A 16,199-nucleotide genomic window follows, 5' to 3' on the forward strand; every position below is an offset into this window, starting at 1 on the left:
AGTAAAATCCATCTGCAGGAGTGGCATACAGATGGCAGTGGCAAAAGGGGAGGAGATACCTGTCAACCAAAAGAAAAGAAAAAGAACAGAATGGCCATCAGAACTACATTCGAACAACTCACTTCAATGATCACACGAAATCCACAGCCATATGCATGCTAGCCCACTCAAAAGGATCATCACCACCCCAAAACCACTTGCGACTCATAACCATCTATATCGAGGTGCAAACACCATCACAAACGAGTGTACCTGTGCATGCGTCTGTCAAAACAGAATCCATCAGATGGGAATGTTAACGTGCATGGACACAAGTGTCTGAGGGCGCCTCGAGACAGGGAGGGCTCAACAAGGCCAGATAGACGATGGTCCCACTATGGCAGCCCTGCATCACATAGCGTAGGGGAGGCGGATAGATCCCAAGAAGCCCTGTACATGGCAAACTCTGTATCAAATCACCTGCCCATGCATCCATTCATCATTCCCTCATCCCGGGATCAAAACGCCTGAATAATTACTCACATAACATTAGAAACATCCATTGAGTCTGTGCGTTATGCAGCCTGCAAAATCCACAGTGCCCCAGCCCGTAATTCCAGTGTTGTGAAGTAACATGTATTTGGGAACGGCCGGCCTCATCGCCCACGTAGCTATTGCGCATCCCAAACTATTCATATCAATCATTGCTCCCTCGCCATGGGCCCTGTCTCAAGGACATTGAACAATAGAACGTTATATTTGCAGTCAGACCTGTGGGCATCTCCTCGCCGCTAGCTGGAAACCGAAAGCGCCGCCCTTCGAATTCCTCATTTGCAACACCACGTCGGAAAGGCATCTGTGGCCGTTTGAAATCACTAATTATTCCATCGAGTGCGGCTGTGTGTGAAAATGGCAACTGCCTTCACCCACGAATGGGACGCCCTGCCCGTCGTTGCAACTCGGTACAGTGATGCACGAGGGCCCACCGTTACTCGAGTACTACGTTCCACTGACCCTTCACAAGTCTGTTCGCGACTGCAAAGATAGTATGGGAAACAATGGGACCACAGCAGAATGAACATATCAACCAATCTTACACGGCCATCGGGTACAAATACATGATAGCAATAGCAAGATACCATTCCCCGAATTGCAGCGTCGTGCGCGTGACGTGCTCGGCCAAAGGGGAGAGCAGTTTGCACAGGTGGAATGAATCACCACAGGTGGAGGCCATACAGCCTGAAAACACATAAATTGCACAGCCAGTCTCCTCCCACAACCACACCGAAATGCTACCGGCAGGACTCGCGATGTTGGCCCTGGGGGACCTGATAGCACTGCAAGTGCTCCAACTCCAAGAAGAAGACGAACACCAACTACAACCAGCAGCACGGAGGAGACGCAGGAGGAGGAGGAGGCCAAGGCAGGGCCAGCAAGGCCCACCAGCACAGCCACTACCACCACGCAGGCAGCCCGCAATCCCACGCCTCCGAGCACATCCGTTCAACCTCACTGATGAGCAGATCCACACCCTCTACCGTCTGGACCGGGACACCATAGCCGCCATTGTGGACATGACACAGGCTGACCTTGTCAGCATGATAGATAGCCCAACCGCCATCCCACCCCTACTGAAGGTGGTGTCTGTACTCCACTTCCTGGCCACAGGCACCTACCAGCACACAGTCGGACAGTTGCATGGCATTTCTCAGCCACTGTTCTCACGGACACTATTGCAAGTGCTCGATGCCCTCCTGCAGCACGCAGACGACTACATCTCCCTACCACGCTCGGAGCAGGAAATTACAAACACGAAAGTGGGATTCCATGCACTTGCCGGCATACCGGGTTGCATTGGTGCCATCGACTGCACCCATGTTGAATTGGTCGTCCCACATGCCATGGAGGCCCAGTACCGCAACCGAAAACAATTTCATTCCCTGAATGTACAAATGGTGTGTGACTCCAACAGGATCATTACACATTGTTGTGCCAGATTCCCTGGATCAACCCATGATTCTATGGTCTTGAGGAACTCTACAATACCACGCTACATGGAGCGACACGCAGGGAACAGATCCTGGCTACTCGGTGAGTCTCATTACATGCATGATGATGTGGGGTATGTGAATTGGCAATGACCTGGCAGGAAGGGGGGGGGGGTGTGCGTACGTATCAATGGCATTCCACATCATACGTTTCTCGTCCACATACAGGTGATGCTGGATATCCACTGAAGAGATGGCTCCTCACACCAGTCCGGAACCCACGGGACCAGCATGAGGAGGACTACAACCATGCCCACTCACGTACCCGTGTAGTCATAGAACAGGCATTCGGCCTACTGAAGGGCCGTTTCCGCTGCCTCAGCAGGTCTGGCGGGGCACTCCTGTACCGCCATGAGAAGGTTGCAAAGATGGTGATGGCATGTGTCATGCTCCACAACATGTGCGTACGTAGAAATGTGCCCATGCCCCCTGACGCAGAACTGCAAGCACCTGAAGATGGTCATGATGAGGGTGGGGATGTGGCAGCACCTCATGGAGTCTGCGAGGCACCGGAGGCCCGTGACATTCGTCAGCATCTCATTGATGTATGCTTCTAGCACTCACGCCTGGTGGCTGATACATGGACACGGGACTCGTGGCACTGCGTGTGTCTGGGACATGCACAATATGGACTGTACGCCTATGATGGCCTAGTACACAAAGATCAATGTCCACACATCTCATTGGTTGATCGTGCACTTTTTATGGCATATGTGAGGTCATGTTGAACACCCTATCGACCCGCCACCCAAGTGAGCCCAACACACCCCCTCCACCCTCCTACCTCCCCCCCGAACACCAGTGTCCAAAGATGCTCATTGTCAGTGGGCTGTCGCTATTGCATGCCCCCTCTGCGGGTATCAGGGGCACCCCTGCCTGTGGAGCGCAGGTTCCTTCCAGATCTACGTTGGGGGCTGCCCTGGACGGAACTTGCAACGGATGATGTGTCTGCCTGCTCACGTCCATGCATGTCCCTAAGGGTTTGCGAGAGCTCAGTGAGCACACGGCGCACTGCGGCAAGTTCGGCACATACGTCCTTGGCCGTCGCATGCAGTTCCCCCCTGAGGCTCTCGGTGCTTCTCTCCATTTGGACTCTCAGGCTCTCGGTGCTACTCTCCATTTGGACTCTCAGGCTCTCGGTGCTACTCTCCATTTGGACTCTCAGGCTCTCGGTGCTACTCTCGATTTGTGCCCTAAGTGTCTCAGTTGATGTTTCTATGTCTGCCTTAGTGGCCCCACATTCATCAGCATGGTCCTTGAGGAGCGTGGCCAGTTGCTGCTGTTGTTCGATCAACTGGTCGAGGGACTGTTGCCTCTGCTGGGCCATGGCCATTTGCGGGGGTGTCACAGAGGGGCTGTTGTCCTCATGTTGCCTTGCCACAGGGCTTGTGGGGGATGGCCAGTCGTCGTCTTGTGGGTGCCCCTGCGTGGTATCCTCATGTTGTACGGGATGGGACAGACAGGGGGATTGGGACAGGTCATGGATGGATCTGACTTCGGCATCCCCGTTTTCTGTGTCCGAGCATGCTGCCATCAATGGGGTGTCACCTATGGTGCTGCTGCCACCAGAGGCAGTGCCTTCTGTGGCATCCATTGGGGGGACCTGTGGTGGTGGTGGTGTTGTGGGCATGCTGGCTGCTGGGGTGCCTGTTGATGTTCCCTCCTCTGTGCTGCCACCTGATTTGTGCTGCTGCCGTGTCTTGATGCGTGCAGCTGAGGTGGAGGGTCTCTGGCCGTTGGTCTTGGCCCTCTTTGCAGGTGTGCTGGTAGGGGTGTCCTGTAGCTCGTCGTTTGGATCGGACCCTGTGGTGGAGTAAAGGAGGGCGAGGGTTATTGATGGGTCTGTGGGAATTGGAATGGCATTGTATCACATGCATTGGGGTGGTACCTGAGGGTGATTTGGGTCGGGGCCTTGGAGGTGCTTTGATTTGTGTGTGGAGTGAGGGTGCAGTTGTTTGGCAGCCTGCAGTTAGGGTGTGCCTGCTGCACGTGTAGTGCGTGTATTAGGGGTTTTTAATTATTTATGTATTTATTGTGGGTTTTAACGTGCGCTATCAGGCCGATGTGTGTGGACGTTCTCCTGGACATGTGTTTCTGTTGCACTATGTGGACGCATGGTACTTCACATGGATGGACTGTGTGGATTTGGCATTGTTTTATCTGGCCCACCTACCTGAATCTTCGGATGTCTGCACTCCTTTCTCCATCCCTCCGACTCCCTCTATGCTCTCCATTCCGATGGTGGAGGCACAGATTTCTTCCCAGGGGGTCAACTTGATGGGTGATTCAGGACCTCCCCCGGTGGCTGTGGCAATGTTGCGGTTGGCAGAGAGTATGCTGCGGACGCGTATCCGCAGGTCGTCCCATCGCTTGCGGCATTGCTGTGGGGTGCGGGGTGCGGTCCCCACCGCACTTACCCGCTGTGCCACCAGAGCCCATATGGCCTTCTTGTTTGCAAGTGCCGTCCTGGTCATTTGCGTGCAGAAGACGACGGCAGCATTCTCCTGGAGGGTCTCTGTTAGCACGGTGAGTTCCTCACGGGAGAAGTGGACCTGCCGCTTGCGGTCGCACGCTTTCTTCGCTACTTTTCCCATTTTTCTTGGTTTCGCTAGGGTGGTTGTCGGGTTGGGGTGTGTTTCAGGGTTGTGATTTTAGTGGTTGTGTGGTTTTAGTGTATTTATAGGTGTACGCCGGGATGTTTCCCGTTCCGGGCCCATGTTTTAACTTCCGTTTCCGTATATTTCCGGGCACCGTACTTTCCGGTAGGCGCACACTGCGGTGACCGCTAAGAGGGGTGGCGGTATTGCACCTAGGGCGCCGTACGGCGGCGGTGTGGGCCGTTTTGGGGTCATTTCCGCCATCGCGGACTTTGCACTTCCGCCATGCCGTGGTGCTCGTGCCCGATGGGTCGGAATGGGCCGCACTTTGCTCCTTCGTGCAATGGCGGAAACGCTATTTACGCTGTGGCGCTCCGGTCAGTCGCTTTCCGCCAGGGTCGTAATGAGGGCCAGTCTATAGATGTGGGTGATTTGCCAGCATCCCTCAGTAAAATAAAGAGTGACAGAAAACACTTCACGCCTGGCACATCCTTTCCCTAGCCAGTTGTCTCAACACTCACTCAAAATACACATGCATTGTCACAAGGTATTCCACATTCTGCCATGCACCTCACATATTCTCACCTCATAATAGGATACAACAAGATCATCCCTAAAGCTCAGAATGTTTTATTATAGTAGGCCCACGGTGACCTCGTTAAAGTTTCTGCATATCAGTTTACTTGGTTTTGGTTTGTCTATATGGATTGGTTTTAGATAAACTAAATATGTTAACATAGCAAAGTAATCCAACCAGTTGAACATCTTACACAGCACGCAAGCATGAGATATGGCCTTGGGAAACAAAAATGGTCTATTTTAGATTTAGTTGAATGCCAGAAGATTGAAATGGCTCAATTAGTCTGCTTTGTGGACGTTGCAAACGGCTGTAATTTTCTCGAGTAAGCTCTTCTAGTTGTAACTGGAGTATGAAGTTGATAACGAGATTGTGGGCCTCATTACACGGAATGCGGTAAGGGGTTACCGGTACCGGTAAGGGCACCGGTACCGGTAAACCCCTACCGCCTTACTAAAAGGTCCGTTTGCAGGACCCGACCTCAACGGCTGGTTTTACCATCCATTAAGGAACAGGCCCGCAAAGGGACCTTGGTGCTAATTACGGTACCGCAACTTGTGGTACCGTAATTAGCACCTTCCCCATTCCCATTGAGCCCCATGGGGGCAAAAATGGGAATGGGGAAGTGCCTTGGTGAATGGGGAATTACCGCCCCCACTCACCTTGGAGTAGAGCGGTAATTCCGCCATCCACCAAGGCGGACACGGTAAAATATCGGCGGCAACCATGGCGCTAGTAGCGCCATGGTTACTGCACACCGTGTAATGAGGCCCTGTGTGGTGAACCATCTTCTGTCTACATAGCTATGACAAAGTACATATGTTGGCTACTCAGCCATGTATATTTTGGTTGAAATTGAGATGATGAAATGAGTAAGAAGCAGTGTGATAGAGCTGCCGAAATTCTATAAAGTCAAATAATCAAAGGACAGGGTGTTTTGAAACCTGGCGTGCAGGAATAACTAATCCTGTGGACTATTTATTACTTGTGTTCTGTGAAAACACACAGCGGTTTCTTCGCAGTTAAAAACAAAAATGTTTAATTCATTTCACATCAAAAGGTAACACGTGTTAAGTTGCATGGGGATAAATAAAGGATATTAACATCTATGTTCATCAAGCAAGACTCTGCTGATAGCAACGGGCCTGATTAACAAGGATTTGCTTTGCGGTCAGTTGGGTGGTCCAGTGTACATTTCAGATTTGCAGATGCTACCTTTCCTCTGTTTGAAAACACCTAAAATAGATATGTTTCAGATACCCATGTGCAAATGTGATTCACAAATGTTTCTACAGACCAATTTGCTCCAATGTCAGGCTTTTTAAATAAGGCGTGAGGAAGCAGCTGAACATTTGTGTTGCTAATGGGTATCTAATGAAATCTTTGTGAATCAGGCACAGGCAGACCGTACTTACAATGACAAGTACGTCACCCCAACAGAAAAAATAGAGGCAACATTCTTGTCCTTGTTCAAAGGGATAGGCAAGCTAAAAGCACGACAGATACAATTACATATAGAACCTTCCATCAAGCTGGTGGTCCAACACTATAGTGGAATACTACTCAATTTTCAACCACAGGTGGAGAAAGAGCTTCAAACGCTAATGAGAGAGGACATCATTGAGCCAGCCTCGACACGTGCTCCCATTGCCCAAAAAAGGCAAAGAGGGGAATATTCAGTTATGCATAGACATGCAGAGGCCCAAAAAGCAATCCTAAGAGATCGACATCAACACTGTGCATCATGCTTCTCCCAGCTAGACTTAACAAAGGGTTACCACCAGATCGAGATAAGTGAAGTATCCCACTACATTCTGACATTCACTCCTCATTTGGGACTGTTTCATTATAAACAATGAGGTTTGAAATATTATCAGCTGCAGAGATTTTCCTGGAAATACAGAGGATAATATGCCACATTCTGGACTGCATAAACTATAGTGACAACATACTGATTTTTGACAAGTCACAAGAAGCTCATGAAGCCACACTTCTGAGGGTGTGTGGAGTGCTGGAGGACGCAAACCTGACACTTAATAGAGATAAGTGCATGTTCAACAAGTCCACCCTGAAGTTCTTCAGTCATATCTTCTCAGCCAAAGGAATAGAGCGGGACCCTAACAAAATAAGAGCACTTACGCAGGCCCCATGGCCTCCAAATGTGGCTCAAGTGCTTTCATTTCTGGGGCTTGCGTGTTACTTCACGTGCTATCTCCCTGAGTCGCGTCATCAGCATGCCTTTGTGTACTCTCACAAAGAAGGACCACCCATTGTCATGAAATGCAGCATGCCAGACTGCGTTTGCACCAGGGGAGACATCACAAAGGCTGTGTGCACATCATATTTTAACCCAAACATGACAATGGAACTGACGGTCAATGCCAGCCCCGTGGGGCTTGGTGCCCTTCATGCTCAGCACTCTGGCAGTGATCACACACCACAGAGGATTTTCTCATACGCCAGCAAGAGCCTGACAGAAGCCGCAAAACCTTACTCCCAGGCAGAGACATAGAGCCTCACCATTCTATGCGCATGCAAGCATTAACATATATTCCTATACGGAAAACCATTTACCATCATTACTGACCATCAAGCTCTAATCACCATATATGGAAAAACATCAGCGCAAATGCCACCTTGCATCACTCGTTGGGGCCTAAATCTACAGGAGTACAGGTTCAACATTGTTCACAAGCCTGGAAAGGAGGCTAATCCAGCGGATTTTCTCTCTCGCCACCTGAGAGAAGCTATGGGGCGGTCGAGCAGCCATGCAGAGGCGTATCCACTATATTGAGCATCATGCCCACCCACGGACAATCACATTGGATGAACTCTTAACACTGACAAGGGAGGACCCAACCCTGTCCCTGCTGCCTACATGCATTAATAATGGGTGGTGGTGCTTGGCAGAAATACAGCGGCTGTGAACACATCCATAGATGCACGCCTGTGGAGGTAAGAACTCTCAGTATTGCTCCCTCCAACATCATAGTAAACGGTAGTAGAATCATACTACTGTCTCTGCTGCATCATCAGCGAGCTATTGATGTGGCACACAAAGGACCACTGGGAATTGTGTCTACCAAAGGCTACTCATTCAAAAGGTCCGGTTCTCTGGCTTTGATAGCCTACTACAGAAAACCCTGAAGTCATGCCACATCTGTCTCAGCCTGCAGCCGCACACCTTCCCGGAGCCGCAGCACGTGACCCCGCTACCAGACGATGTGTGGGAGGAACTGGTAATTGACTTCTTTGGCCATCTTCACTCGGCTATATACATCATGGTCATGCTTGACAAGCCTTCCCAGTACCCGGATGTGCAGCTGTAGCAATCCACTGCTGCCGTGGCAGTCATACTGGCGCAGGACCGCATCTTCTACATAAATGGCATCCCGAAGACAGTAAAGTCGGACAATGGTCCCCATTTACTGGAAATGACTTCAAGGAGTTTGCTCGATACATGGAGTTCACGCATCAGAGGGTCATGCCACTTTGGCTGCAGGCAAATGGTGCAGTAGAGCATTTCATAGCCAACCTCAAACAGGCTGTGCACATCTCAGAATCTCAGACATCACATGCAAACCATTGGAGCAGATGATCTATCAACTCTTACGCGATTACAGGAACATCACACACAGTTCCACTGGGGCATGCACAGCAGAACCAATGTTTGGCCGTGCCATGCAAACACGTTTACCTCACACCCCGTGTCCTAAAGGGCATGATGACAGTGAGATGGAGGTAAGAGCCAGAGACACCAATGCCATAGTAAAAATGAAGTATTACGCGGATCGACGAAATATTTGTACATACAATTAAGTCAAACATGTAATACACATACATAGCAATAAGTGAAATTATTGAAACCATATATTAACTGGTTGAAGCCATATACTACACATATATAACAATAGGTGAAATCATTGAAACCATATATTAACTGTCAAATCAACACTTTTAACCAAACAAGGCCAAAGAGCAAAAAAACACAAAGCAAAAAGGAAAATGCCGGACCAAAGCCGGACATAAGTAGGAGTTCTTAAATTGTTTTTAGGCTTACAATATTACTTAACAAAAATAAGAGTTCCTACTCATATATGGGCATTCATTTTTTCTAGAATACATATTCCTTTGAAAATGAAATCCCAGGTTGAAAATATTAGGAAGCTGGGATTGGGTCTGCCAACGCAGCAGAGGGGAGTTTTAAGAACCCAAAGTAATGAATTCCACTACTGCGTGTCCTTAGCAAATAAAGCACAAGGGGCAGGGTTCGAAACCCAAAGTGGGTGAGGCGTGTTAGTGAAGAGCCTCCAATATCCTCTGATCAAGAAAGTGCGTTTCGGCGGTGGTAATTGTGCGGAGAAAGTAGAATCTTCACAGTTGAAAGACTGTGTCTGGTGTCTGTAACTGAGTTGAAAAATTGCAGTTGTGCAGGCTGCCTTTGCTTCAGTATTCATCTTTTCATAACAATCTATACTTATATGAGTCATTCAACTTAAGCTCTTCCAAAGAGTGCAGCTTGGCTGCAGCCAGCCCATAATGAGCGGCTTTGTATCATTCTTCCCAAGTGCTGTCAAGTATAGGCATTATAAATTAGACTTCTTCTACCTGAAAACGCAGGACCGGCAGAAAACTGGAAAAATACAGCTCTCTTTATTTAATGTGTCTCTTCTGGCACAGAAAATACAACTCTGGAACGTTTTACACAGACACAAATCATGATAGACCACCTAATATTCGTAGGGTATCTGTAAATTGTGCCTTACAGGTTAGCAATTAAAGTAATGGTATTACCTAATATTCTAGAACTTCTGTTGAGAGAGGAGGCAAATTAATCACTGGTCTCATCTCCATCCGTTTTTGCGTGGATGCATTCCAGCAGAGAACGCGGAGCCTGCCCCTACCCAACACCACACGCACACCAGGCATGAGCCTCTGCATCATTGCATCTTTGTACCGAAGGATGTGCAGTACACCTAATAGCAGTGTCACGACCAAGGACGGTTCCCAACAAAACCATCTTCACATGTGCACATTACACCTCAGGCGGCAAAACATGAGGCATGAATGCCGTTCTACAAACCATCTGTGTGAGTGTCCAGTGAGCACTGAACACAGCTCTGGCCACTCCAACATGGCTTCTCAACAGCCGAAAAAGATACCCAACTTCAACAGCCAGGAAATAATGACAAAGGGACACTCACACAAGGCAGGAAATGCACAAACCCCACCAATACCAAAGCAGAAACAAAACACCACAGACTTAACAATGCATGACTGCACTGCACATAACACAGAAACAAACAACCAAACCATGCATGCAGTTAGCACCAAAACGGCAAAGAATATCAAGTACGCTCGTCTGCACACCCACACTGCCACCCTTCATGACATGCAGAGAAACAAGTAACCAGATCACAGACGCAGGAAGTATAGATATGAATGTATTTCTTGCAAACAAATATCCACACACCCCGATATCTAAATGACTGGAAACACAATGGTTAAAATGGTTAAAAGGCAATAGTCAGAATGAATATCAATCCTGTACACACAAAACAACACACAAAGATAACTTATAAAAATGTAGCAAAAAAAATAAAATACCACCCCCTCACAGTCCACCAGTCAAGACCAACAGTACTAAAGGAAACATGCTTGTCAAGGTGAGAGAAATGGTTGAATATTTCAGTATGAAGGTGTGTATACGAGACCACACAGGAAGTTAACACTCAGCAACCCAAAAGGAAGGAAAAACGCGCACGCAATGCAAATGGAAAAGTCACAAATGCAGGAACAAGAAACTAGACACAGGAACCCAGGAACAAGGAGGGACATTCACAACGCATACACTGTATCAATGGCCAATGTTGGGCTGAAGCAAACAGATGTGTTTAAAGGTGGCTATTGATGACATGCCTCAGATGTGCTCAAGTGCTCGCAATTGCCAGCCACCAGTGTATCCTCAACCCATTCTGGGAAACATAGTTTTTAATAACAAAAGCGTCTATTATAATACTAAAATGGATCATGATGGGAAGTGAATTCTGAAAATCAATCCTGACACCCCCAGATCACTATATCATGTGCAACATAGGATTCAATGCAAAGCACATTTAATTGTGCATCTGGATGCAGTCATACAAAAAATCAAGCAAGTCTGCGCTCATTTGAAAATACCTCTGCCATCATGTCCAGAAGAATCTGCATGCAGGAGGACCACTTGACCTCTCAGGACCCGATGAAGCCTTTTCCAAACCATCGCAAGCAATGCCCAGACTGACACATACCATGCTAACAGATCCACTGACATCTTTCAAACATCATTGCTTAGAACGGAAAACAGATGGAAGCCAAGGCACCCTATCCATATAGGTTGGAACCCACACATCCTCTCTGCATCCAAGCAAGAACAATCCTTGAAAAAAAAGAGGCTCAAAATCCTTTCTGGTGCTATGGTAGAACATTAGTACTCATGGCCCCAACAAGGATAACAGCCACCAACTTGGGCATGTACCCCATGTAAAAGGTGTGAACTTTGGCACTTACATCTGCTGCTCACCTACGAGCATGGACACTCCAGCACTTACCCCAACTCCCTCTTCTCTTTATGCACTTGCACATTCTGAGCACTCACATGGCATAGTAGGCTCGTCTTTATCCTCCAGTGTATATATTGTTTTTCAATCCCATGTTCCCTCCCTGTTACCATGTGGGTGCTTTGAAACACATATTACTTGTGTAGCTGCTAAACAAATGCAAAATACAATAAATCATTAAATAAATAAATAAACTAGATAACCTACCCATCTGTCTGGGAAATCAGCAACCTCAGATACCCATTAAGAAAATAAAAATAAGCTTGAATGTTCGTGTATAGCTTGTTGAACTGGTGGGGCAAAAAGACTATTGCAAAACTAAAAGTAGATGGCTCGATCGTTTTGGATTAATCATACCCACTGACAATGCTCTGTACAAACCTCCAGACCATCATTGTCTAGCCTATTATGCCATTACAGAATGGGAAATGCCATATGGAAACCATGATTTGTCTCACCCCAAAAGGAGAAGACCAGCCCAAACTGGTAGTTTATATCAACCCCAGATATGATTCAGACTCAGTGGTAATCATCATTGAGGTGTAATTGGTGTCTCTAAGCTAAGCAGTCTCAGGACGCACATCTGAGCATAACCATTCCACGCCGTGGAACGTATCAGTCTTTTTCTCATCTGTACGAGTTCATCCCATTGGTCATCTTTGTCGAGGGTATCTAGATCCTTGTTAAGGCCTATTACAGGAAAATATTCCATGAGTTTACGTACATAGTCCTCATTATAAGCTAAACACTTATCTGAAGTCATCTTTAGGCCAGCCAATATCTGAAAAAGTACACTAAGACAGGAGAGGACGTGCGACTAACCACGTTAGCCCCCGAGAAACAGACTCATACGTACTGAATTACATGCGATAATTATGATAGAGTATGTAAAGAATCTAGCTTTGCCCCAAGGGTTGACAGTTAGACATGATCCCCGTCTGTTTTTGGATAATCCAGAAATCAAGCTAAAGTGGAGCTATATCGCCAATAAGTGTGGCCATGATTGGCTGATACTTATTATAGAAACTGCACAAGAAATGGCAAAAAAGATTGAAATAGACTTGGCGTGTCTGCTGACGCGCATGCCACCGGGTCCACAGTTCTTCCACGTCTCGAGAGCATGAGTGCAGCATAAAGCGAACGGTGAAAAGGACGCCATTGCTTTAAACAACTCGAGGATTCCCTGCAGTGACGTGCAAGTCACATGACCATCGTTGGGCTATATCTGCAGAATTAATCCGCCCTTGCAGCGTAAGCCCTGTGGCAGAAGGGCTGTGCTACACCTGTTTAGCTGTGGCGGCTTGACAGTTATTCTGCTTCCCTGTTGATCGGCGTGGATGAGAGGCTGAACTTTCTCTGAACTTTCTCCCACTTTCATTTCAGCACGAGTGCAGCATAAAGCGAATGGTGAAAAGGACGCCGTTGCTTTAAACAACTCAAGGATTCCCTGCAGTGACGTGCAAGTCACATGACCATCGTTGGGCTATATCTGCAGAATTAATCCGCCCTTGCGGCGTAAGCCTTGTGGTAGAAGGGCTGTGCTACACCTGCTTAGCTGTTTGGTGGCTTTGGCGTGTGGCGGGTACCATACCCGGCGCAAGAAGCAGAGGCTGCTGGACCCGCAAAATGTTCAGGCATCCTGAGGAGCCCAGTAGCAGAGTTTTGCCCGTCTTCTCTCTTTTGACTTTTTTTTATTACCTGAGGAGCTGCACGACGAGACACTGCTCGCCCCCTTCCTCGATAAATCATTCTCGAGCATACTTGCGGCGTTCGGAGTACAACATTCGATTCCAGTTGATCCCAAATCGCCCCCAAGCGTCCTTGTATCTGCGCTGTGGTCCATCTGCAGTAAGATTCATTGATGACGCTGACTGCTGAATCCACAGGCCCCCAGACACGGAAAAAAACTCTCCAACATCGGCGCACGCTTAATCTGTGGACGGCGATGAAAGCCTCAGCCTCTAAAAAGGTAAGCAAAACTGCAAGCCGTATCTTACTTGCTTCACCCATTCTCCCTGCAGTTTTCTCACATGGCACATCAGTCTGTTCTTTAGGACTACAAACAACAAACTCTATACAAGATGTACAAAACACCTGAAGATCTACTTCCCTGCATTGAAAGATGTACATCCCAACTAACAACTGACAATTTATCTGTCACTGACACGGCAGTTTGGGATCTTGTACACCAGATCCATCAAGGGAAACATACGAATTCTTCCATAACGCCAATTCATGCTCAACAAGAAGCAAACAAAGGTGATGGACTTGAAAAAGAGCTTGTAAATTCCGTGCCCATAATACTCTCTCATAGTCACCCCACCAACTTGATGTCAGCAACTCCGGCCAGCGTTTCAGATGAAGACGCGGCTCCTCAACTTGGTAAGCTTCCATTACCTTCAATTGCCACTCACTCAAATTCCAACTTGCGTACTACAACACAACTGAGTACAGACGTGACCCGTGTCTCGCAACAACGAGCACATTTAGTAGACCATGACATAGTTCAGGTCGAAAATGCAACGACTTTATTTCCCTGCGAACTAATGGACTCTAACAATCATGTAACGTTGCCTTTTGTGGTGAGTGATGATGAACTACTAAACATCTCAAACGCGATGCCTCCTCACCTTCTTCCGGCAAATGTTAACTCTGCAAACCTAACATCTTCACTCTTACTAACGAAGTCTTCCAGGGCTGTAACTTCGGCAAACTTAGGCTCTTGCACTTCTACTTCTGTTCCTAGCAGCCAGTCCAACCCGCCTCAGTCACATTTATTTTCAACAGACGCTGAGTCCTCAAATCACCATGAATGGCCGATAGTGCCAAAGAAATCTTCCTTTGACCTAACCCACAAGACCTCCAATCCTCTGGCCCGATCGACTGTAACGTCCCAGATGGTTTATCCGGGAACGAACCACAAACCTGAGGCCCCTGTACTAGGTAATAATAGTGGGTATGCATGTCAGGCGCCAGAGGTTTTAAGTGCGTCTCCGAGGGGTCCACACCGGCATCCCTCTGACTTGACCCCCAAACAGCAACAGCAAAAACATCTGACCTGGATCCAAGCTCTCTTGCAAGAGCGTGTCGCCTAAAAAGAATTGCAGAGTTAAAATCCGAAACCACTTTCCGCAAAAACCCGACGACCAGCATGCTAGTCACGCAAGTACACCTCACCGGCCGACTGAGTCTGTCTATGGCGATACTCACCTGCCAAATCTAACAAAAACTCTTTCACCAATTAAGGCAAAGTTCAACCTGAATTGCTCTTATGCGTCTTCGATCGAGGAACTACCTTTAGCAGGCAAAGTCAAATCTGTGAATATATCAATGGAAGCTTTATCACAAATTCACAATAATGTTTTAGCAGCATCAGCGGTAGCCTTAGCCCCGTTCACCAAATTATATGAAGCTCCCGATGGACAATTAAGTGATCAAGGTGCGATTATTCAAAACTTGACGCAAAAAATAGAAAAAATTGATCACTTTACGAATCTTCTTCAAACAGAAATGGAAAAAAATGCTGATATTTCCACAAGATGACAAGAGCGGTTAGGTGACCTGGCAGCTAGACACCATTGTCAAAACGACTCTCTATCAGAAGGTCTTCTAGAAGCACTGAAATGGATGAGAAAAAATGCAACCCAATATCCCCAAACGCTAGTCCCTCTAGTCCCGGCTTCAAGTTTTCCGGCAACTCAAAATGTGGACGTAGGATTACCAAACGCAACAACTCCGGACTCTAATGCTGCTGCATTAAATTCGAACGAGGTCCAGCCCCCTTCACCTCACACCCATTTCTTGCAACCTACAGCTGAGCATCTTAGCTTAGCTGAACGTATTAGTGGTTGTGACAAACAATTAAAAAATGCTCTTCGTCATACAAAAGACACAACTGAGAACCAAGAATTATCCTCTGGTTCAGTGATCTTTAAACCCACTTCATTTAACATCTTTACTGGCCCTGCCAAAACTCTAGATTTAACCAAAACTCATAAGAAAGGCTCAAAACCCGATGGGAAACCTCTAATTAAATCGGGTCCAAAAGAAGCATTACAAAAAAACAAACGAACGAATGTCAAAAAATTCTTTGACGACCCCGAAAAAAACGAGTCTATTTGTACGGGACAATGTAAAACCTCACGATGATCTTACACAATCTCATGAGCTAGTACCTGCAACTGACCAAAAAAAAATCATCATGACCAAACTACCAACCAAACGCCGTCGCCTGAATACAGACTATGATATCTCAAATATGTCCGGCGAAAACGGCTCTGTCGACTTATGCGATTTGTCTACGTACTCCATTAGAAGCAAAACTAAGATTGACTCTTCTCCTGTAGTTTCGGCACCAATCGACAAAGGAAACCAGGCATGGAAGAAATCCCTCTTGAAA

The sequence above is a fragment of the Ambystoma mexicanum genome, chromosome 6q (genome assembly GCF_040938575.1).
Source record: "Ambystoma mexicanum isolate Mex_15411 chromosome 6q, UKY_AmexF1_1, whole genome shotgun sequence".
NCBI classification, from domain to species: Eukaryota; Metazoa; Chordata; class Amphibia; order Caudata; family Ambystomatidae; genus Ambystoma; species Ambystoma mexicanum.